The sequence below is a fragment of the Microtus pennsylvanicus genome, chromosome 9, assembly GCF_037038515.1.
Source record: "Microtus pennsylvanicus isolate mMicPen1 chromosome 9, mMicPen1.hap1, whole genome shotgun sequence".
In the NCBI taxonomy this organism is placed as follows: Eukaryota; Metazoa; Chordata; class Mammalia; order Rodentia; family Cricetidae; genus Microtus; species Microtus pennsylvanicus.
In genome coordinates, this window is record NC_134587.1 from 74,856,783 (window position 1) to 74,883,154 (window position 26,372).

The 26,372-nt window shown below is 39.5% G+C and overlaps 1 long non-coding RNA gene across 1 annotated transcript in view; it reads left to right on the plus strand.

Moving 5' to 3' along the window:
- The first annotated feature begins 1,374 nt into the window (after positions 1-1,374).
- The window catches only part of LOC142857736 (uncharacterized), a 507,050-nt gene continuing 482,052 nt past the window's right edge, over positions 1,375-26,372 (plus strand). The window contains exon 1 of the long non-coding RNA XR_012911856.1: positions 1,375-1,540. This is a non-coding gene — a long non-coding RNA (uncharacterized LOC142857736). The remainder of the gene's footprint in view (positions 1,541-26,372) is intronic.

Genomic DNA, 26,372 nt, shown 5'->3' on the forward strand with positions numbered 1-26,372 from the left:
CTGGCCATCTCTCCAGTCACATACATCACTTATGTAAGGGACTTGAACATCTGTAGATACTGGAACCAAAGAGACCCTGAAACCAACTCTCCACAAATAGTGTGAGGTGTGTTTGTGTGTGCATGCGTGTGTGAGTACATGCATGTGTGTGTGCATGTGTGTGGGTTCATGCTTGTGTGTGAGTGTGCGTTTGTATGTGCATGCGTGTGCGTGCATGCATATATGTGTGTGTACATGCATATGTGAGTGTATGCATGTGTGTGAGTGTGCATGTAAGTGTGTGAGTGCATGTACATGTATGTGTATTAATATGGACTGTGCAAGACAATGGCAAATGCAGAGAAAGATTTCACAGACACAGGGAATGTGAGTTGTTGCAGGGTAAAATGCTACGATAATCCCACAGGTTATTTACAAAATTCTTGATGGTGAATGTGTTTATTATCAGGTTCAGAGGTTTTCATTGGTTTTCTCAATTTACCTCTTATGGAGTAGTATATTTAATAGTATATACTAGCATACATATAAACATGTTCTTTATACTTCTATGAACAGACTTTGACTTCCAAAGGTTTGACATATGATTTTTTTTCATTTTGTCATTATGTGAAAATGATACACGTCCAATACAAAACAAAGTTCAAATCTTTAATTTTTATCAATTTCCAGGCTAGTTATGGGTAGCACAACATCATCTCTTAGTGTCAGGCAGCAGCACTAGGCCCCAGCTCCAGTAATCAGTCCTATATAGGGTACTATGTTACCTCTATGATTTAGATGCTGTGTTTTGTATTTTTGCCTTCCATCAAGTCTATGGTGTACTTTGGACACACAACAGGGTAGATGCACATGCAAGCTCACAGTCATTATGACAATATCCCATGCAAGTGCAAGCCAGACAAAAGTCTAGCTTGTGAGAAGAAAGCGGTAATTGTTCGTGAGGTGAAATTCAAGATAATGGTCCAGTATGAAGAATGTAAGGCAATAACAACCAATACACGTAAGTTAGGTCTTCCACAGTTGTCATCTTGACCATGAGGTAAGTTCATCATTGACACAGTGAAACAAGTTAAACCTACTCTCTTCATAAAGTAAAGAACTAGGCTCATTGATAGTATGGAAAACTCTTTGTCATGTGGATGGAAAACCAGATACAGAGCTACGTGCTCTCTTATGGTCCAGACAGAAGAAGTCATCTCGAGACACAATACAACATGCCATGTTTGCAAACACAGAAAGCCAGGGTTTGTTTCAGTGCTCCAAATGGCACCATAAATTTAATAATGTGGTGACCCACAGTGAGGCAACGCATGCCAGAAGCTTTGAAGGAAGAGCTGCATAAGATAATTGCACAAGAAAAGTATTAGTAGCCGGGCGGTGGTGGCGCACGCCTTTAATCCCAGCACTCGGGAGGCAGAGGCAGGCGGATCTCTGTGAGTTCGAGACCAGCCTGGTCTACAGAGCTAGTTCCAGGACAGGCTCCAAAGCCACAGAGAAACCCTGTCTCGGAAAAAAAAAAAAAAAGAAAAGAAAAGTATTAGTCAGAACAAATATTTAGTGCTGATGAAGCCAGCTTGCTCTAGAAGCATGTGCCAGAGCGTGCTTAGGTTCATCAAGAGTCCGAGCAATGCCAAGATGCAAGACATTAAGCATCAATGCTATTCTGCCCTGGAAATACTGCAGTGTTCAAATCAAAGCCTTCCCTAATCTGTCACTCAGAGCATCTAGATCATTCAAGAATGTGATCAACCTTGCCCTTCCTGTTTCTGAGCACCATAAGAAGGAAACCTGGATGATGTCAGCATAGAAGATTTGTTTTTGAACTATGTTATTCTACAGGCAATAGCATATTGTAGAGAAAATGACACTCTATTTAAGATTCTTCTGATATCAAACATACTTCAGGGCATTCACAACTTATCTGCATTACTCAACCTGATATAAAATTGGTGTATTTGTGGCTCACTCCAATCACTCATTCAACCAATAGATCAAAGTGCAATTGCTGTTTAATAGCTACACTCAAAGCAGCTATTTACCATTAAATGCTATTTACTCTGAACGCTTGTGCAGAAAGTTGGGGCAGCTGATCACTCTCCAAAGCACTCAGAGGTTTGGAAAGGTTTAGCATTCGAAATGAGATGCAGAACATCATGCGGCCTGGGAAGCCACAGAGAAATGCATGAATGGCATTTGGAAGTAAGTTTTGAAGACATATGTGAAGACATTCAAAGACTTCAACAAAGATTCTTCTGTTGTTGAAATAGTAAAGAGCAGCGTGTTAGTGCTTGGGAAACAGAACAGCGCATTGATAAGGAGAATATTCATGAGCTCATTGTCACGAATGAGCAGCTTCCTAGGGAGGTGCTGATTGAACAGAGGAAGAACGTGGCTAAGAATGTGAGGAAGAAGAAAGAGTTAGACCCTAGACAACAAGAAATTTCACAACAAATAAAGCCACGAAGGCATTTGCTGGCATCGTTAGTTAGTGGTGTGCAGACATTAGAAGGAACAGATCTCAGCACTCTCTGAGAGATCTGTAAGTACTTTTGAGCAGATGTAGGCTGTCCTTGCTTGATATAGGGAAACGTGCAATGAAAAGAACAGACTGTTCAGTCAACACTTGATATCCTCCCAAAGAACATCAAGCTCACTAAGCCATCAGCCAATGCCAATGCCCCCAGAGACTTCTAATAGTTATTCTCCATCCTCATGAGAAAAAAGCTGATGACCTAACAGGGAGCCATCCCAACACCAAGCAGTTCAATGCTGCAGGCATCTTCAGGCCCAGTGTACCCTTGTTGTGTACTGCCTTAGTTAGGGTTTTATTGCTGTGACGAGACACCATGGCCATGGCAACTCTTATAAAAGAAAACATTTAATTGGGGCTGCCTTACAGTTCAGAGGTTCAGTCCATTGTCATAAAGGAAGTATGGAAGCATGCAGGCAGACACGGTGCTGGAGAAGGAGCCGAGAGTTCTACATCTGGATCAGCAGGCAGCAGGAAGAGAGAGTGACAATAGCCTGGCAAGAGCTTCTGAAACATCAAAGCCCACCCTCTATGACATACTTCCTCCAACAAGGCCATACCCATTCCAACAAGGACACATCTCCAATAATGACACTCCCTATGAGTCTATGGGGGCCATTTTCATTCAAACCATCACATGTATGTTGGAAGCATCCCTACAAGGATCATGATTCTCACAGTATTCAGTAAGTTACAATAACTGTTTGCTGCTGTTTTGCCTTAATTTTAGCACTATATGATTTTGTTTATCTGTAGTCTAAATTTTCCGAGCGTGTGCAAGGTGGACAAGACTAAAATAAGGCATGGATTTCAGTGGATGGGTATCTCAGATGCATTTTTAACTTTCAATTTTGTAATTTTTTTCATTCTTTGATATCTTTAGCTTGCCGAGAGCTTATTGGGCTATGGCTCTACCATCAATCAAACAGTATCTATGCACACAATATGGAATATCTGGGATAAACTGCAAGGTCTCACATAGAGAGAAGTTAAGTTTAGGTTGACCACTATCCTTCTTACCACATTGTATAGATAGAAACTTTATGCATAGCTTTTTTGACAATGTGTACATCTTATCAATTCTTTATGGTCTGTCCTTCCTCTATTTCTTAGATTCACTGAAATGGAATTTCTTCTATAATCTTACCTTGGCTCTGCTCAAACTTCTTATCTCCTCCTCTGCTTCCATGGACTTTCAAATTCTGCTCTTGACATTGATATTTTCCTTCTAGCCTTTTGGTTGCCTGATTGCCCAGGATGTTTCTCAATAGCCTTTGAATGTCCCAACCACCCCCCCCAAAAAAACACACACACACATACACCAGAACATACCACACCACACATGTAAACACACCATACCACACACATCACTTACACACACATATACATGCATATACATACACACCACGCACATCACTTACACACACATACACACAAACCACACACACACCACACCACACTACATACACACACGCATCACACAAGAGTTTTGAGAAACCAGTGCTTTTAATTTTGAAAGAGGAATTTCTGACTTTAAATTATATGTGCTTTATATATTATAAATTTTGTAATTTTTATAAATATTGTAATTTTTTTTATTCTTTGATATCTTCAGTTTGCCAAGAGCTTATTGGGCTATGGCTCTACTATCAATCAAACAGTATCTATGCACACAATATAGAGAATAAATTATATTCTCTGTTCTCAGAATGCCACAGTAATAAGCATTGACTTAAGTATCACAACAATCAATATTCTAGTTACAGTTCTACAACGAACCACGAGCATGGCTTTGGAAGTGTAGTTTTCTTCAGCTCCATTTTCTCATCAGTTAGTAGTTAAGTGTGCTTTACAGTTATAGGAAGCACCACAGAAATTGCTGAAAACTAAAGTCTTAACACAAGTGTCAGTGAGATGTCACCGCTGATAAATGAAGTTGTCTCTATGCTTAAATTCAGTCTCTGAGGTCCATATGGTAGAAAGAAGGAACGAACTTAAATAAATTGTTCTCTGACCTACACACACACTCGCGCGTGCATACACACATGCTAAGCGTGAAAAGAAGTTTAAACTAACTCAGAACAATAAGAAACAAACCCTGTTCATTGGTTATCACTCATATCCCCATCACGACCAGCAGCATCAGCACCACCATCAATGCTGGAGCAACTTTACTGATCATTGTCAGGAACTACAGAGTCAGAATCACTGCTAAAATGTAGTAAATAAAACTGAAGATCTCTCAATGGAATCCAAGAGTTCTTAATTAAACACACTCAATTTTTCTAGTTAAAACTTATGAAGAAAAAACTATAATACTTATACTTCTGAACTCATCAAAATTAACTTAGTTCTTGTGCTAATGATCTTAACTTTAATGATAATATGCTATACCAAAATATAGAAATACATTAAACAAATACATCATGGCTCACATATTGGTCCATCCTATTAACCCAAATTTAAAGATTTATAATGTTCTAAGTATCTTCTAAGAGTCAGTGGCATTAGACAGGAAGATAGATCAAGTGGGCAAACTCCCTGTTCTCATGAAACACATTCCAAACAGAGATGACAGAATCACTCTGTAAATATGCTATGTATTATGTATCTGCTGTATGGCAGTTTCTTCCCCATTGGTACGTTCCATTTTGGAAGGAAGTTTTTCAGACTGAGGTTCTAGAGAACGGTGAAACATTCCATCCTGCAGGGAAGTGCCTAAAGACTCAGAAGTCCTAACAGGAGGCTCGTTAAGACTCAGGAAGGAAACAGCTCAGAAGCTTCAGGAGGGCCCTGAAACCAACTTTTTTCTAGCAATGGTTTGCAATCTGGGACTAGTAGAGGGTTTTTTTTTTCAATCTTTGCCAGAAGTCATATGTACAGTATCAGATTTAGTGAAAACTGCAACGACAGAATGAGACAGAGAAAAGGGAAAGTGATGAGCCAATGAGGTGCTCTGCAAAGGCCTCTCAAATAACTTAGTCATATTGGAAATCCCAAATGAAACACTTTTCTCGCGCTTACAAGCATGTGAAACATTGATTAACCATACACAGAAACCCATACCCGTAATTTCATGAAGTCTCATCTAAGATCAAGCGTTTAAAGAGAAGAACGTCATTATTGATTGTGGATTATTAATTCAGTCCACAGATACGCAGAGTCCTTGTGCAGCTGCTGAAATGGACTCCAACCTCAATGAGGTCTGTAAGGTAAAGTGGCCCTTGTTAGCCTGTGAAAGACAGAAGTCAGCCTGGGGCGACTAGTTTTCGCTAGCTCCAGCTACACATAGGCAATTTGTGGGAAGTGCTTTATTCTATTCCAGACTCATCCATCAGTCTACAAGTACCATCTTCAGAATTCTATGTCTATTCAGTATGCAAATAGTGTACTTTCTGTAATTAGAGTGTAGCAGCGTCGTTTCTCTTGCTGTGCCCATTCGTTATGGTAGCCTTCACTTCGAATACACAAAAAAGCTTCTATAAGCCTTTTCTTGTTAATAAAGACACATGTGAAATGTGTTATTCTATGTTTTAGGGTCCTGGCCTTTCCCTGCATAGCCTAGATCCAATGGTGATTAGCACAAGACTCCAAAGTTCCAGTTTCCTCTACCCAACACAGGGAAACTGCAGGAATTATGAACCCCAAGATTTCCTACATGGCGACCCACAGTGTCACTGGAGACCCGAACAGCTTTTCTTTCTGCCCCCTCTCCTCTTTCCTTCACTGATATTTTTTCAGGGCATCTCTAACTAGCTATCATATTCCAGGAAGAGTGGTAGAGATTTAATGACCATCATCAGAGACCCACCAGATACAGGGGTGCTGCCCCTCAGCCTGTCCCCCTCCATTCACCACTTGTCCTGATGAATATGCTGGATCTGAGAAGACAGCAGTGGATAGATGCCACGAACCCACGAGGCAGCAGTAACAAATACTGCATCTTTTCGAGCACACAAAAATGACCATGTTCTTAGGTATAGAGGATGCACACATTCCTCCTTAAAACAGAAAAGGAAGGAGGAGATGCAAAACAAACAAACAAAAAAACAGAATGAAGGCTCACATTCTCTGGAAATAAATGATAGACATTTTTAATCCAATAACTATCGTCTTCTGTGTTACAATACAGTTTGAGTGTTTTCCTTTCTATGTGTATGTTATAGTGTGTGGATAGGAGTAGGCACCCATGAGGAGGCCAGAGGAGGATGGTGAATGTTCTGTGTAAACATATTCCACCTTATTGCCTGGAGACAGGGTATCTCATTTATCCTAGAGTTATGTGAATGACCAGAAAGCCCCAGCGATCCACCTGGCTCTACACCCACTTCACTGGGATTCTGAGAGCCCACGGCCATGCCTGCCTTTATTTTTTAACACTGAAATGTAGCAATCAGAAATGGGCTTGGTGGCTGTTATGTGTCACCGTAGGGCTTCAAGGAGGAACCAAATATAAGAGCTAAGTCTATGCAGGGCTTCTTGCTGCCAGAGGTGTCTCCAAGGCTGTATTTTCTGAGTCATCTTTCATAGCTCCCAGGCCAGAACTCATAACTCACACGCTATGTGCTCCATCAAGACACAGTTAATGTCAAGACGTAGTCACTCTCTAAAGGAAGACCTTTACTCATGTGTTGACTGACAGCTCAAAGAGCAGATGGAAAGAAGGCCCTGCTGCTCAGCTGGACCAAAGGTACAGGGAACAGCTTTAGATTCATGTGACTTCAGTTACCTCCAGGTTCCATTTTTCATCTGACAATGCACTTTAAACCAATCATATTCACAGCAAATATATATTGACTTGATTCCTAGATTTAAAACCATGTGCAGCAGACTTCCTGGAAGAATGGGAGAAGTAAGAAAGTAGGGATTCTATGCCAATGCTCCCTGAGTGCTCTTTGGGGTCTATATACTCTTACGTAAGTTTATTTTTGGGGTCTATACACTCTGCACGTTTGTTTATGCCTTTACTGTACAATAAATGCAAAGAACAGCTTAGGGGCTTTCTTTGCAAATGCTGCCATTAAGTTGCAGTGAATCAGTAGGCTGTTAACACTGAACCCCTTTAAACTGTGAGCAAATTTGTCTTTCTACAGTACATGTGATAAGTACCAGCCTCCTAATTACGTCACCCCTTGTTCTCAGAGTCTGTGTCTTAGCCTTCAGGTGTCAAAGCCTTTGCCTCTCCTTGTTTCATGGGACTAACAAACTAACCCAGAGCTGCTCTCTTTCTTCCTTGCTTCCTTTCTCCATGTTTGTCTATGTTAAAGGAATAGCTTAGAGTTACGAAGTCAGAAATAGCTAGGCCAACAGAGATGGAGCCGAGGATGTTGGCTAAGCAGGAGTAGGGCAGAAGAGCTTATTGGAGCATGCAAAGTCATAGCCTCTGCAGCCCACTTTGCTGTGTGGTTAAGCTCGAAACACCCGCCAGAAGTTAGGGAGGCAACAGCAATGCCCCTTGTAGGAGCTGGCAAAGTAGTAAGAATGTGAGCTGTGGACTTCCTTAAGTAGTCAGATGCTTGCTGTTTGCATCAATGCTTCTTATGCTTTTAAAACTATTGCAGCTTGTGTGACCTTGCACGGTAAGAAAGAGCAGGTAGGAGAGGTTATGGCAGTGCCCAGAAGTTCCGACGAGTTGAAGGGGTACAGCAGTGCCTCCCAGGGACACAGGTGGGCATTAATAATGAGCAAGAGTATAAACGTTTGCACATGGGAATGGGTGTCTAAACGTCAACATCGGGAAGGTGAAATATATTGGCTGCAGCACTGATTTAAGAGACAAGGGAGGTGTTGCATTACAACCATCTTTTTGAATTCACGCTCAACTTCCTCCGTATTTTTGGCCACACTCTGCAATATTAGGTGCTGGAAGAATTTCCATTTGGTACTTATTGGAAACCATGGCTTGTAGGCGGTACTGAAAATATAATGTCTGAAAGAACAAAGGTGATAGAAGGACCAGCGCATCCCTTACCTCTACCAAAGCAAGTCTTGGCTCTTCAAGGGGAAAATGATAGCAATTCCTGTAACTACTGAGAAGGAACTATGGAGGTGGGCCAACTCTGCAGGGCACTAAATGATGCTGCCGCCTCCCTTAGTGTCACTGACTGTACAAACTCTGCAGAAACCAGTTTGCTGCTGAGGGTAGGAGACCTGCGTTTAGGCAGAAAGTAACAACAGTAGAGACCACCCTGGAACACTGAGGGAGAACTGTACCAACTACCATTTTCCAATTAGACTTCACCATCATGTGCACTTCTGACTACCTTATGTGGGCTTTATGCCTCCCCCAGCAACAGCATAACACTCTTTATTGGATAGAAAATAATCTCCTTTTAAAATCTAGACAATAACTCAGTGTGCTATGGCATAATGTCCATAACAGTAACATGTAGAATTTACGTATTGGTATAATCCTTTAGCGTTTTCAAATTTTCTTCAAATACTCGATCAACACATTAAGTTCATACAAAAAGAAATTTTACATCTTACAACAAACCAGGAAAATGAGAATCATGTGCCAACATAGAACAACAAGCCAAGAATTGGTAGCTTTACCCAGCCAATAAGGAAAAGGACAAGGCCTTAGGATAACCAACTAGAGGAAAGGTCAGTGAACAAGACATGAGAAACAATAGTCAAGACATCAAATATAATGAACACATCAAGAAAATTCCAAAAGAAAAGAAAAGAAACTTTAACCAAAAATGCACTTACCCTGCCCCAGGAAATTCACACCGCCTAAGGCCTGGGCATAAAGCCTCATTCTGTCTCCCCCCAGTCAGCGCTGGAAGACCCTGAGAGTGCAGAGAATGTGAAAGGGCTTCAGTCTTAACTAAAGCTGCACACCAGAAAAGAGCCTTCTGAGTGTGAACTGTGTAAGAAAACTTACATGATGCACTTTGGCCTGTACCAGCACCAGGACGATTGTAGGAGGTGAGGGCAGGTGGAAAACACTCCAGCTGTATCACCTAGTTCAGAACAAGGAAGTCCGTTCCAGAGCAGAGAGCAGAAGAGCTTTGGTGAGCACACAAATAGAAGAATCCAAACCTTGTGCACTGCAATGCCTCCCTAGGAGATTTCCCACAGGTGACGGGAGGGAAGGCTTTTGGGAGCTGGGCCGCACCCTCTGTTCCACCAAGCAGATTTGGCGGAGTTACATCACTGGCAGCTTTTGTGACCAAAACCATTCCACATTTGCCACATGGAAGGCCCCAGAATACATCAGTCACCCTAATACATTCGGAAAAGCTGCCTTTGTATCCACCTCCCACCCACAAGGGAAGAGAGTCCTGAATGGTAGAAGTAATGATGCCTACATTTCTTTTCTCTGCCTAGTTCAGATGTGGACATGATCTGACTCAGGTCAAGAGATACCAAACCATCCAAGGGAATTTTTCAGGGAATGCTTACTGTTTTCATGACGGCTATCGTCACAATACCTGTATCATGCCGCTCATGCTTAGGGAGACTGTTTCAGGTGTGTGCAAATGAAGGCCTCGTTGTTGAAACAACATTTTTAAAAAGTCTCATAACACGAAAAGCTCAGTGCTGTTAACTGCTTCAGCTCTGCCCTCCAGGAAACATTGACAATGAAAACTGTCATTTGAACTTCTTTCTAAGTTTTTCCATCTTCTAGGAAGCACAAGTGAAAAAAGATATTGCCAAAACTGCCGAACTGCAATCAGGAATTCTCTGTGCTTTGTCAGTCCCTTTGGTCAACTATTGAAGTCTTTGGAGCATTTCTCAGACATCCAAAAAAAAAACATATTCATTTATCTTTGTGCTTATGTACCAATGTATCATGTAACAAGCTCTGGGCATGAGTCTAAACAAAAGTATGATTTTTAAAGTGACCCATCATAAAATTTCCTAAGACAAAAAAGTTGTACATTTTAAAGGATATCTGTAATTTCTATTGGAGATAAGGATAATATGGCTGTGATTTGTACATACAGATATAATTAAAGAAACCGCTAAATTTCAGTTAGCGACTAATTATTTGAATTCTATCCAAGGGCCTCTTGAGTCTGAAGACTCTAGGAATATTTGGCATTCACCCAAAGCACTACTCGTGGCCTGGATTAAGACTCAGATTCTTCAACACAGATAACCACTGTCTCTTGCATCTCTCACAGCTTCCTGCACCCCCGGGACAAGATTCAGTGACCCTTAGGTTCTTTGGTGGACCTCTCATCTGACTGGTAGCTAGACCAGTCTTGTAGTCACAGGGAATCACTTCTTAAGCTGACACTTATTCCTGCTGAAGAGGATGGGTAGACCATTCCTCAGCAAGTAAGCATGTGGCCTTGGTGTGCTAAAGAAGTAAGAGTGAAAGGCCCTCTTATCATCACTGGCATGTGGGAAAATTAAAATACCAAAATGAGAATCAAACGAATTAAAAACATATCAGAGAGACAGTCTCATTCAATAGAGACCCTACTTGACAAACTGCCTCCCCTTCTAATGGAACACTTTACTTCCTGTAATGCTCAATGACAAGGATAAATCAGAGGGATCATTCCATTGGATAAAGAGAGAAACAAACTTGGATATATTCAAAGTGTAAGTGGAAAATGGTACAGATACCTCTGATGAATGACAGCGATTTCCTTTCAATGGTTTCATTATGCAAATTATGTTATTTGTTTTCGAGCTTTATTCAAAACAAATGAGAATGCCAGTATAAAAGCAAATACTGTGCTTATCAAATATCCTTACCAATATGATTTAAAAGGTTACAAAATTTACCATGGGCCAACCATTCTTATACTACTCATTGATCACTTAATTTTAATATTGATTTGACTCTAATATCCTCACTAAAGTATTTTTCTTAATAAATACTCTGTGCATAGAGAAGGTCCATGGAAAATTACATCTTATAATAAAAAGAAAAAAATGAAAACAATTTTTCTCATCTTCTTGCCATTTAAGTTAGTTATTTTTTATTTTTTATCAGTATGCTAATGTTTTTCAAGCCTCCACAGTAAGAGTAAAAAGCCAAGTATTCCTGAGTTACGGAGTGAATAAGCAAGAGAAATGCATTAAACTAAGCTGGTCTTAGGCCAATGTCCTTCTGTGGTAACCTGCATTTTCCTGGTGGAAAGTTCTCATTTCCCAACTCCTCTTTCTTCTTAGACTGTTCTTCAGATCCCCTCAATGTCGTTTCCTTATTCTTCTACCTAAATTCCATTTTGGTGTCAGAAAGTTTTCCTCCCACATCACCCTTGCTTCTTCTCATGACTTATTTCTACAAATACACATTTGTGAATAAATAGATCAAGAACAATGTGATACATGGGAATAATAGACTACTATCCCACCAAAATGGAATGTGGAACCCCGTCATGACAGCAACATGAATGAATCTAGAGATTATTGTAGTGGCTGAAATAAGGTAGGTCACATGTGGAATCTGAAAACATGAAGCTCAGATAAGCTGATAATAGAAGAGCAATAACTAGAGCCTGGGGGAGAGGTTGATGAGCAGATAAATGGTAGAGAGTCAGATGGAAGTGAGACCTGCAGTCGATGGCCCACTGGGAAAATTATAGCTTAAAATAACGTATTGAATACGTCAAAACACTTGAAGGGACTTTGAGTGCCACCATAGCAAAAACAAATCATAATTCCCAAAGTAATGAATATGTTCATTATTTCTGTTTTTATAGTAACACAATGAGTATGTGTGTAAAAGCATCACAGTGTACCCCAAAAATATGTATGCTTATTAATCAAAACTAAAACTGAAAATATCATTCAAACGTTTTTAAATAATGAAAAATTTAATATTATAACAAAGTATCTTCATTTCCTTGAATCTTAGAATTACAAATGAACATCAAAAACATAAATGCACAGAAATATATTCATATGAAAGATGAAATACACTCATGATGTTCAACAAGTCTATTCATTAAATTTTTATAAATATTAGGAAAATACTCTAATTTATCAAGGAAATAACTCCAGTTCCAACTATTACCACATCATTTTATTAGCAAAATCTTTGCTCCATGTGATATTCATGCCCTGACTCATCAATAAAGTTCTTGGAACAATAAAGACTAAGAAGATATTGTGTTCTTAGAGATCTGAGCAATATTACTTCCAGCAGAGGGGACAAAGGTAGAGCAGGAATAGATAGTTTTATCAGAGCTGAACACTGAAAGGCAGTTCTATCATCTTTGTGTGTATGTTTGCATCACTCATGAGTGTGCACACTGTGTGAACACCCATGTATGTGCACATGGAGACTAGAGGCAAAAGTGTCTTCTCTTGTTCTCCATCTAATTTAGTGGGAGAGTCTCTCTCAGTGAACCTGGAGCTCACCTCACTGACTGGGCAGACCTCTTGGCCAGCAAACCCTCCTAAGGATTCTTCTACCTTCAGCTCCCACAGCGAGCATTCACCACCTTGCTCATGTCTTTTTGTGGGTTCTGGGGATCTGAACCTGGACCCTCATAGTTGCACAGCAAGTACTTTACTAATAAAACATTTCCCCAGTTCTGCATCATATTAACTTCATTGGTTTGCCATGCTACTCAAATGATTTCTGTTTATTAAACACTTCTGGTGTGAAAGTTTTTAAAGACTATGAAATCATTGGCCTCATGCATAGACCAGAGAAAAGAAGTGAAGGTTGTTGGAATCATGGGTCCTAGTAAGATTTTTGAGCAAGAAAATAGTTTTACCTTTGCTGTAGTTTAGTAAGATTATTAAAAAGGAATAACTAGAAGGAAATACATATGAAAAGTGGTATGCAATCTAAGACAGTTGTGTCTTTTTATATTAGTGCTGTGTTAGCAGTTTTCTAGTTCCTTCTGAACAAGGATCATGCCTTTTGTAGCACCTTTATTGACAGCTACATCGACTCTGTTCCTATATGTTTATAACTGCCAAGAAACATTCAATGTGAAGTCTAGATCAAACTTGTATATGCCCCATTTTAAAGTTCAATAATCTGAGGTCAGAATGTTTTGTTCAAGCTCACATAGCTAGAGGGATAGTTGAGGTGAAAGTGCAAATTCATTGATTTTATGTCAAATGGTGTATCCAATATTCCTATGGTCTGTAGAGTCAAACATCATGTGAGTCTCAGCAAGTGCTTCTAAGTTTCTTTTTTTTTCTTTTTTTTTTCTTTTGGTTTTTCGAGACAGGGTTTCTCTGTAGCTTTGGTTCCTGTCCTGGAACTAGCTCTTGTAGACCAGGCTGGCCTCAAACTCCCAGAGATCCGCCTGCCTCTGCCTCCCAAGTGCTGTGATTAAAGACGTGTGCCACCACCGCCTGGCTTGCTTCTAAGTTTCTAATCCTCGATTGACCCTGATGACATAAATACAAGTGTGTTTGATTATTTTTTAATGTTAGATCCAAGAACCATGTCTTAAAAATGCACTTAATTTGAAAATTCAAATGAATTTCTAATAAGAAAAAAAACAACTCTTTAGAATGATGACATAAAAACCAATAAGTCAATCAAATACAATTACTTCAAAGGAAGTCAAAATTTCACATGCTGTGAGTTACAGCTGACCATGAATATAAATATATAATTGAGTTACATGCCTATGTCTTCGTCCCAAACCTTCAATGTCAATAGCTCACTTTTTACGCTAAAAGGAAATAGGGTATTCTGTCTCAAGAGAGACTGGCCTAAAGAGGCTTTAGACTCAGAGATTTCAGGTACAACTAAAGGAATGTGGAGTTTGCTTTCATTGTGGCAAGGTTAGCCACTGGGCAAAGAAACTGCTCTTGTCTTTGGCTGCTGACAATGAGCTCTGCAGACCGGACTTTCAGGATACACAGTGAAGTGACTATTGAACTGTGCTAAAACAAGGCAGGACAGTCCCTCAAAATTCCTTCTTCCCAGAGGAGTCTGCCAGGTGTTTTGTAGGACACACAGCAAAGTGAATGCTGAATTGTGCAATACAAGGCAGGACATTCCTTGAAAGTTCCTATTTCACTGAAAAGTCTGTCAGGTATTCTAGGCCTGTAGGCTGAAGATGGAGATGAATGCCACAATGTTACAGAAAAAGTTTGATGTGTCTGATATTTCTAGAGTCTTGGAAGTTCCTTGCAATACACTTCCTGTTTACTTACGTAATATTAATTTCTTCTGGGGTCTTGGATGGAGTTGAAGACTAGATAGTTATAATTGTAGTTTTATTTAAATATGAAATAAAGTAAGTTAGGTATAAAGCTTTGGATTCACTAAGATAGGTAAATGTAGTATTCCTCTGAAATTTCTAAACATGAATGAACCCAATATTGTAAATTAATTCTTACATGGTAACTGTTCTCTTGTATATAGTTTTACTATGTTAAAGTTAAAACCTTTCATTTTTATTGAGATTTAAAAAGGGGGATATGTGGAATATTATTTTAAGGTGTGCTACTTTTGTTTATGCTTTGAAACATTTGTTTAATGATGAAAAGTTGTGTTGATTTTGTTTATGCTGCATTTGTTTAATTCTGTGAAGCTGTGATTCTTTGCCTGTCTGAAACACCTGATGGTCTAATCAAAAGATGAATGACCAATAGCAAGGCAGGAGAAAGGATAGGTGGGGCTGGCATGCAAAGAGTATAAATAGAAGGAAAAAACTGGAAGAAGAGGAGGAAGGAGCAAGAGAACAAGGGATACTAGGGGCCAGGCACCCAGTCAGCCAGCCAGCCAGCCAGCCAGCCAGCCATGGAGTAAACAAAAGATACACAGAAATAGGAAAGGAAAAAGCCCAGAGGCAAAAGGTAGTCGGTATAATTTAAGAAAAGCTTGCTAGAAACAAGCCAAATTAAGGCTAGGCATTCATAAGTAAGAATAAGACTCGTGAGTGTGGTTTATTTGGAAGCTGAATGGTGGGCCTCCAAAACAGTAATGAGTAAAAAACAAACAACAGGCATGAGTAGAGTCCTTGCCAGAAATAGGGGAACTAGATGAGAATCTGTAGAATGAACTGGTCCCACCTTGCTAACATCCAGGAGCATGTGTTTCAGATAGAGGATAATGCTCCTTTCAGATAATCCACTGGGTGAAATAGAAAGGGCTGAGAGTAGTTAAATGCTGACTCAGTCCACTTTAAAATCCAAGTGTTCACAAAATAATTCATCTCCACCAATAGACATATACATACTTCAAATTATGTTGATCATACCTCATCATAATGTTATAAACATAATGAGTAGCCAAACATCATCAAACACTCTAATTGATGTCTAGCTTGGTACTTATAATCTTCAGCTGCCTCCCCTCATTATAAGACAAGAACCTTAAGGGCAGAAATGCATGCCTTCATCCAAATCCCTTAAGTAGTCAGCAAATATTTTTAAATAAGAGGAAAAGATTAAAAGCGCTCTCAATTGAGAACATAATAGCAAATGTAAACATTTAAACTGCTACTAGTAAAAGTAAAATACTGGATTTTAATATGACATTTTTATATCTATATATTATACTTTGAACATTATTAACCTACCCACCCTACTGTAAGTAGAAAAAAACTAATACACAGATTGAAAGATAAAATTAAGGATGTTACTCAGAAGATACAATAATGCATTGTATTAATGAACCCAAGAAGTAGAAAACCAAAGGGGTAAAAATATCCTTAGACACAAATATTGAAGTCAAAATACCTTTAGAGTATACATGTTGTACAATGAAATATCTCTCTGCACTTAGCTCATTTATAGTCAAAACATTCAAAGAAAATACAACTATATATATATATATATATATTCCAGACTCTCTGTGTGTATTCCATCTTTACGTGGCTTATTTTTCTTACTCTATTACTTTTTCTACAAGTTTAATATTTATTTTTTTATATTGACTCCTTCAATCTATGACTGTCTGTACTCTTTTATATTACATTTACTGTCTCTTTACTCTTTTTCTTCTCTCTCCCAAGCCTATGTACATTTTTTAAACACACTGTGTCTTATTTAGAGGTCTTTTACATCTGAATCTGTCCTTATTGTGTATCTGTAATCCTTTTCTGATCAGGATGGCTTCTTAAAATGCTAAGCACCTCTTAAAAACCTAAGCAGCAGCGTTGCTAGGCAAAATACAACTTTGCCTGCTTGCCCCGCCCAGTTAAACATGGCAGAAGCCTGTTCACTGCCTCTGAGACTGCCAGGTGGGAGTTGTACTCACCACCTCAACTCTGATAACCAGTTGACCCATGCTGCCACCAAGTAACTTGCAGCACTCTGCCCACAAACCCCATTTAAATGCTCGGCCTCCTGAAAGAGCCGGAGTTTGTGCTGGCAGCATGGTCCAGGAAGCCACCATTTCAAAACCATGAGGCTATTTTTTCCACCACTGAATCTAGAAAACCTCTCTTAAAGGAGCTGCATCACACCACCAGCAAGCAGAGCCCATCTGAAAAAAAATGTGGCTAAACTTGGTTTTTTAGTGTTTATAATTCCTGTCCACGTCCTTTCAGGTTTTATGTGGACTTAGCTACCACACACTGGAGTGCCAATTTGTTGTAGGAGGCTGCTAGTTTGTTCCTGGCTGTTCAACCCCGAAATAATCACATAGAAACCATATTATTTGCAATACTGTTTGGCTAATAGCTTAAGCGTATTTCTGGCTAACTCATATCTTAAATTAACCTATCTCCATTAGTCTACGTATTGCCACTAGGCTGTGGCTTACTCAGTAAAGTTCTGGCGTCTGTCTCTGGAGGGGCTATAAGGCTTCTCCCTGACTCCACCTTCTTTCTCCCAGCATTCAGTTTAGTTTTCCCCACCTAGCTAAGTTCTGCCTTGCTAATAGGTCCAAAGTAGTTTCTTTATTAATCAATGATAATCACAGCATACAGAGGGGTATCCCACATCACATGTACAAAATTGTCAAAGAATAAATAAAATGTATTCTTAAAAAATCATTAGTTTTTATAATGATGAGGCTTTGCAGAATTCAGTGATGCAGCTAGGGACTGGAAAAGGAATTTTAAAAGATGCAAGTCATATTGCACTATTGTGACATTCAGAACATCAAGGAGAGATTCCAAATGAGAGAGAAAAATATCACGCACAAAATTTATGAGTCCTGGAGTGGTTGGGTTTCTCAGTGGCAATGCCAGAAATAGAAAACAATGGAAAAGAGCCTTGGAATGTCAGACAGAAGAAATTTTTTTATTTAAAAATTAATATGTAGCTCAACTACTAATTGAATATGACAATATAATATATAGTTTCAGGCACTTGAGTCCTTCAAAATATTATTTCCCTTGACCTCTTTCTCAAGACATTATTGGAGAATGCACTCCACCAAATGAGGTGTAATCTAAGAAACCGTGCTGGGGAAATAATAATCCTACCAGCAATCAAGGGGCAGGGGAGAGGGAGTCCCCAGGGCAGGAAAAGGAAGTGTCCCACAAAGCACAAAGCAGTGGTACAGGATCAGAGTGGAACCAGTGAAGACTGGAGCAGAAGGAGAAGGCTTCCAGAATGAACTACGAAAGCAAACAAAGAGAGAGAAGCATCCATACTGAGAGTTTTACGGTGTGTGTGCAAAGGATGTGGCTGTTTTAATAATCAAGCAGGAGAAGTTAGGAAGGCACAATAAAGTCCGAGTATTTTCTTCACTTAAGAAAATAAAATGTACTACACTGTGGGGGCAACCATAATCATAGTCATAACAACAAAATTTTTAAATGTTAGTTTAAACGTAAGTTATGTTATGGATGCATTCGAAAACTAAGAATAGCCATGGGTTAGGGAATGGGAGAATGTAAGACAAAGCCCTTGAGCAGGAGCACAGCAATACCCAAAAGTCAACAAATCAGAGCAGAAACATTTTATTCACAAATGTAGAGTGAACACAAAAGGGCTGTAAGAGCTGACAGCAGTTGTCTCTAGGAAGTGAAAAACCAGGTTTGGGAGGGGTCGATTTTTGGAGTGATGTTTTTATTATAAGCTTGGCAGCACTACCTCACCTTCTGAAGTCTGTTAAATTACCATATACTACTCACATTTTCCTAAACCAGTACAATGTCTCACTGTGGCCTAAATAGTTGCCCTTTATATATACTGTCTTAGCATGGTTTCTGTTGCTGGGATAAACACCGCGACCAAAGGTAACTTGGAGAGGAAAAGGTTGATTTTTGTCTTATAGCTTACCGTCCATCGTGAAAGTAAAAGTCAGGGAAGAAACCTAGAGGCAGGAACTGAAGCAGAGACCATGGAGGAACGCTGCTTGCTTTTGTCTTCCTCGTGACTTGCTAACGCCTGTTTTCTATATAAGCTAGCCCAGTGGGCTGGGCCCTTCCATATCAATTGTTAATCAAGAAGATACCCCATAGGCTTCCCATAAGTCAATGGGCTGCAAGCATTTTCTCAGTTGGGTTTCCTCTCCCTTGATAACCCCATCTGAGTCAAGTTGACAAAAAAAAAAAAAATCCTAAGCAGTGCACCCGCAAGTAAGTGTAGTTTTTACCTTTATCATAAAAGCTTCTTTTTGCAGCATATAAAGACTATTTCAGAGGCACACAACAGGCAAAAATGAAAAGAAAAAAGGGACTCTGGGGTGGCCAGCCCCGACTGTTACACCTGCGCTACAACTCCTACACCTAACATTTGGGGAACACTGGGGAAGAGGGGACCAAAATGTATTAAGAATAAGAGGCCCAGGACATCTGTTGCTGGATAGTGTCTCCTAGGGATGATAGATTCTTAACAATGTGGTTACCGGCACATTGAAAACACCAGTTGGCATGTCAACCTGTGCAGGGGAAATTCTCCATGTTCCATCACCTACATGAAGCGCTACAGGTGGTTAATGGCTAATGAGAGTGGAAGAATTAGCTTCCTCCAGGGATGAGCTCGCCACGGCTTGTCGAATCCCAAGCGTTTAGCCTTGAATACATACATAAGAGCAATGCTATAGGCTAGCCTATAGCAATACTGACGAATATCTTGCATATCATCATAGAACCTTCACCTGGTGATGGATGGAGATAGAGACAGAGACCCACACTGGAGCACTGGACTGAGCTCCCAAGGTCCCAATGAGGAGCAGAAGGAGGGAGAACATGAACAAAGAAGTTGGGACCACGAGGGGTGCACCCACCCACTGAGACAGTGGAGCTGATCTACTGGGAGCTCACCAAGGCCAGCTGGACGGTGACTGAAAAAGCATGGGATAAAACTGGACTCTCTGAACATGGCGAACAATGAGGGCTGATGAGAAGCCAAGGACAATGGCACGGGGTTTTGATCCTACGCAATGTGCTGGCTTGGTGGGAGCCTAGCCAGTTTGGATGTTCACCTTCCTAGATATGGACAGAGGGGGGAGGACCTAGGACTTTCCACAGGGCAGGGAACCCTGACTGCTCTTTGGACTGGAGAGGGAGGGAGAGAGAAGTGGGAGGAGGGGGAGAAAGGTGGGAGGAGGGGGAGGGAAATGGGAGGCTGGGAGGATGTGGAAACTTGTTTTTTTTCTTTCTTTTCTCAATAAAATAAATAAATAGATAGATAAATAAATAAATAAAAAACAAAACAAAACAAAAAAAGAGCAATGCTAAATGGGGTCAATAAGGTGAATGTGCATGTGTTATATACATGTGAGTATTATGTGTAACAATTAAAAAGGAGACCACGAATTAGCAGTGTCATAGGAAAAGTTGGAGGGGAAGTTGAAGGGGGTGATATAGATACAGGAATCATGTATGACATATAATAATCATGAAATTTATTCTGAAAGGTATTTCAAATAGTCCTGGTATAACAGTACTAATATTAGCATCATTAGACCTGAAACTATAATCAACGTGCACATTGGATTCTACAAGCCCAGGTTATCGTGGACAGTATTTCCATTAGTAAGGAGAAACGCTAGCCTGATGGAGGAAAAACAGGAACTCTGGTCCTGAGGCTGCAAAACACTGAAGATTTTGTGGGTACTTTTTCTGAACTGAGACATAATGGGATATGGCATCATCGATCAACCTGTGGAGAAACAAATAGGCGGAAAGAACACAAGAGAGCAGTTTTAAGTGACCATTCTACACATACGCTTTCAGATGGAATACAAACAAGACAGACCTATCCATGGGAAGAACATAGGTTGAGGACGTTTCAGTAGGAAGCTGATGGTTAGGTGGATTAAAGTTGGGATATCCAGGAGATCTCTTCTATTTCCCCTTTGGGCCCTCTTTGTTATCTAGTCTCTCTGGGTCTATAAACTATAGCATGATTATCCTTTGCTTTACATCTAATAATCCACTTATGAGTGAATACATACCATATTTTTCTCTCTGGGTCTGGGTTACCTCACTCAGGATGATGTTTTTTTTCTAGTTACATCCATTTGCTTTCAAATTTCCTGATGTCATTGTTTTTTAACAGCTGAGTAATAGCAATCAAAATGATGTTATGGTTGGGGGAGTCACCACAACATGAGGAGCTCAATTAAAGGGTCACAGCGTTAGGATGGTTGAGAACTAATGCTCTAAATTCACAGAGCAAAGTTCATATGAACTCACAGAGACTGAAGCAGCAAGCACAGGGCCTGCATGGATCTGCTTACGGTCCTCTGTATATATGTCGTAGCTTCCAGCTCGATGTTTTTATGAAACTCCTGAGTGTGTCAATGAGTAGATCTCTGATCCTTTTGCCTTCTCTGGAAGGGCTCATTTCTTTATTTTGGTTTGCCCTTTCCAACTTTGGATGTGATGGTTTTGTGTTTTCTTATACTTTATTTTGTCATGTTTGGTTATCTCTTAAAAACCTGCTCTTTTCTAATGAGAGACAGAAAGAGAGTGGGCTCAAGTGGGAGGGAAGGTGGGGAAGCCCTGGGAGGAGTAGAGGGAAGGGGAGCTGGAATCAGGATATAGTGTATGAGAATGGATCGATTTTCAATAAAAGGTGGGGGAAAGAGAAGACTCTACCAAACAAGAGCAAGAAGGATTTTGAGTCATTGCCTAGGGGGCAAAGCATGACCAGGAAGGAAATAAAACATCAACCCTTTACCTGCACCTGGCTCCCTGGCCATTCCTTTCCTAACTTACTTTCCAGTAAAGCTAGAAATCCCAGACATTGTCCAATGTTGCGGTCAAAAATGATTTAAAAAACAAAAACCCAAGGCAGGATTTCTCAGATGCCTAACTTCTGTTGTTACTGCTGGAGACTGTTGCTGGTGTGACCCTCAGCTACACCTTCCCTCTGTCCTGACACTAGCCTTCATCAAGTGAGTGAGCTCACCTCCCGTGTTAGACTCCATGACTTTGACTATTGGTTGACCAGTTCCATTCCTCTGTCTCCACTGACCAGTGCCAGCAAGCATCAATCATGCTTCAATGCCAGTAACGCCATTGTTTAATGCTGTTTGTGTTTCTAAAACCATGATAATGGGCTTTCTTTCTGTAAAATATTACTGTATTTTATTTCCAAACTGGCAGACTGATGTTTGTAGAAACTAAGAAAGTTCAAAGTACTATTTCATGAATGATAGACCTAGGATTTGAATTTAAGTTGACTGACTCTGGAGCCCTGTTTATGATGCCAGGAACTTTTTTAAAAAAAAAGTCTCAAGGGTCCATGCTATATCCTGACAGCATGGAACTAAGATACATTCTGGTGAGTCTTTCCTTCTGGATCATCAGCATATAATAATTGCCCGCAGACCAATCATTGGGTCATCGAATCTCAAGGTAAACAGGGCCTACTCCCAAAGACTTTTCGATCTAGCTGAGAAAATCAGACAAACTGGTTTGAAACCACTGTGAACTACCCAGAGTAGCCACAGCGAGCAGTCAGATGACAGCCCAGACTACAGATGTTGTGAGCAGGAGAGGGGAGAGAGATTGAATCAGTCTGGGAGAATCAGAGAAGGCTGTAGAGGGATTCTGTGAGCCAGACCTTGAAAAATGACTCCAATTTTAACAAAAAGAGAAAGGGGGTACGAATCAAATCAGCTCCTCAGAAATGAGACTGCAATGTCGTTGATGAGAAGACAGGAAATGAGCTGGTTCCACCATCTGATCTGGACCAAGACAGCTTTTCCCAGCATGGAAACATCCAGAACTGAGGTGGGGACTGCATCCCTGAGCTCAGTGAAAGATGTGGAGCCTGGTGATGCTTCCCGTTATCCCCGGAGCTAATGAACAACTTTGCTTTTGTGAGACATCACTGCACCCAGCCATTAGCCAAACCTACTACAAGTGATTTCACAATGTGTCTTCTCCTGCTTTTCTTACATGACTCATAAAACCCACAGTTTGAAGGAACAGATGCAAAATCTGTGAAGTAGCAACACAGCAGGGAGATAAACCCCTTACAACTGCATTGCTGCCAAATGTGTGTGGAAGGATGAATTGCATATACTCGTGTTTACATGTTGTGAGACAGATGAGCTTATTAAATTTTCAGAGATGAAGTAAACTTAATTATTGAATTTTTTTTTTACTCCCTTTATTCACCAAACCTTCCAGCATGATAAATGAGCATAGGATGTCAGAAAAATGTCTTGTAAATGAAAATTTGTCTTTTTTGGAAGGAGACATCATGCTCCTGGCTATAATGAATTATAAGAGCAATAACTATTGTGTCTATTTTTAAAAATGATAAAATAATGAGACGGTGTCTTTGTTTCAGCTTTTGCCATTCCAATTTAGTAAAATGACACACAGGACGCTATGTGACTATGCTTGAGAGTGACGGAGTCAGGAGTGATATAGGAATGGCTGTGTTTGGATTTACAGGATACTGCTGTTCCCAGGAGTTATCTCAACCGTGCCAACATCATCTTTCTTGGCATTCGCGGTTAAAGTGCATAAATGCAAGCAGTAATTCTACCCCCAGTTTTGCGTGGACGTTTGCATGCTCATCTTGGGCTTAGGAAGAGGATTTACTTTGTGAGTGTCTGGGAATCTCAGAGCAGGATTCAATTCTTCCCTCTTCATTTGCACATAATGTCACAGCCGGCTCAACTCTGCTTGCAGCCGACTGTCTATTGCCAACTGCCAAGCAGGGAATATTTATGTGTTTAAATATGGTGAGCAAATATTTGTGCCTAAAATGTAATGAGTTGGATTTTAATTAATTCAAAAAATCAATGACAAAACAAAAAAAGGCCTGTGAAGTAGAAACTGGTCTAAACTAGTCCAGCTAGAAGACACAATGCGATTACATTTTTGTTTGCTATGATCATTTCGGTGTCTTCCCACACACATTTTATTAATTTTAATATATAATGTCCAGGTTGATTATCCAAGCAGAAACATCCAACTGACCGGTTGTAGTCAGGAACTACTAGATAGCCAAGTTTACAACTCAAGCCAAATGGATTTGCACCTGCTTTGAGGATGACCCATGTACGTATCCATTTGCATATATTAATTCACAGATTGACTTTCGTAACTTGGCCAAAAAGAAATACCTTTGGTATTTGTTTGTTTGTGATCTGACTAGTTGAAGAATGTCTGAGAAATAGCAAAGACAAGAGAAAGAGTGATAGTGAGCTTCACCTTCTCATCCTCATGTGACAGCTGTGGAGAGAAGGGAATGGAGACGGAAGAAAGAGAGCAGAGACTGTGTAAGACTGAGCATGCCCGCTGGTGCATCTGAGCAAGAGTGACAATGTCCTCATGGGATCAGGCATGATTTAGGGAATCTCGTTGATTACACCCTGGGCAGAAGTACTGGCATTTTCATGGAGAGCAGCTGTGTCGAAAGCTGGGGGCAGATTAACATAGGTAACATTGCTCTTGCACATGCAGAGAAAACCAAAACCTTCAGGATTGATTGCATAATCAGGATTTTAAGAAGTTGACATGAGAGAGAAGGTAGACAAAGGAGTTTGTGCATCTGCTTTTGCTCATCTCCTGCAGCAATGGCTGGCTCAGGGTTATTATTATAGAAATATAAGATGCATTTATGAGTATAATATTAAAGCATCCTCATGACATCAAGCAAACAATTTTAGCTCCAGTAGACCAGTCTAAGCACAAACCCCTGTACATGAGTATCAGGAACCATGAGTGGCTTCTCTCTGTAGTTATTTTTGTAGGTCATTGTACTTTTTCTATAAATACAGAATTGGTTTTTTCCATTATCACCTTGGATAAACCATTCCATGAGGATGTAAAACATTTCTCTTTGAAAGATCAATCTATGATTTAATTCCGCACTCCTCATTTGCATATAACATCACAGCCAGCTCAGTTCTGCAAGACGAAAAGTATTTATAATTCATCCCAACTATGGTTTACATGGTTTTAACAAACTTAAAATGGGTAGCATGTGTCACTTGGACAAGGATACAGTCTGCAAAATGTATTCATAGGTACTTCTTTCTACTGTGTGAACATCATAGAGTGTAGTTACATAGATGACTATATGACTAGGGGACACGCCTTTCTAGGAACAGTGTTGTGTAGGTACTCTAGTGTTTAACTATATGTGACTTTAACTGAACAACTGACCCTGAATGTACAATTTCCATGTGTCTGTTCTATGATTCTAATTCATGCACTACAACTCACTAAGATTGTATTTAAGGAAAGACTGGATTCTATTAGACCAGATAAGGAACAGGGAAACTATTTGCCCTCAACCTCTCTATTCCTTCTTACGCTGCAGATCCAAAAGCAATAAAAGGAAGCAAAAGTCATACAGATTTGAAAGAGAACTAGAATTATCGATAGCCAATATGATCATGGAACATAGAAAATCTAAAAAATACAGAAATCTTTAATAAATAAATAAATTTTTAAAAATTAAAAAAAAAAGAAATACACACAGTCTTGCAGGAACCACAGACTCTGGGGTAAAGAAATCCAAGTCACAACTAGAGTCAGAGTTCAAGTCCAAGGAATATGGGATTTAGGTCGTCTGATTTCTCCTCGTCGTTATTGTATTAAAAAGTGTTTCACATATTCGATTCCAACAGCAGCCTGAAAATTAAAGCCATGTTTGTTACACTTTTAAAAAAAAAAAAGAAAATCTAAAAAATATTACTAAAAATCTATTACGCAAATAACAGACTTCAGCAAGGTGTTAGAATATTAACTATTATAAGAAATTACCAATTGCATTTCTAGATAGCATCAATAAATAATTTTAAATGAAATTTTAAATATACTATCTAATCTGATACTAAAAACTACATCAAATACTTCATATTTATTTACCTTATTTATTCTTTTGAAATTTCATACATATATATAATGTTCTTTGATTAAAAATCACACCCATTGCCCTCTTTCATCAACTACTTAAGGGAAAAGCATTCTAAGTAATTGATATATATTATATGCCTGTATGGATAATAAATAATGAAACTTTTCCATATAATTATCATATGCTAATAAATTTTTAAATAAAACAGAATACATAATATCTAGCTATATATAATTTTACATTATTATATTATATATAATATACATAATTATATATAATTTTACATTATTTACTCCAAAATAGCCCTAGAAGAAATTGAGAAGAGAAGTATTGCGTATTAATAAAAAGGATTCAACATTACCAGTTATTAGTTCTCTTCATTTCAACTCCAGATAGCTTGAGGACCACTCTGTCTCTAATGACCCCCCAGCTCGGGTTGAGCTCGGGTTTAGCTGTTGAAACAGCTAAAATGGGTTACTGTTGCTGTCTCCCTCCTCACTGACAAATCCTCCTTTTTGTTTGTCTGGCTTGGATTTGGTTTTGATTTTTTTTCTATTTCATCACTCGGGTGTTCATCTCAAAGCACCCCTAGACCTCCTTCAGTTTATTTCTTTTGCTGAGTCAGCTTTCTGGGGATTTCCCACTTGTGGTAGAATCAAGATGGTAAAGTCAACAGGAACTACAAATTTACTATGAGTGTAAACAATAGCTGCCTATT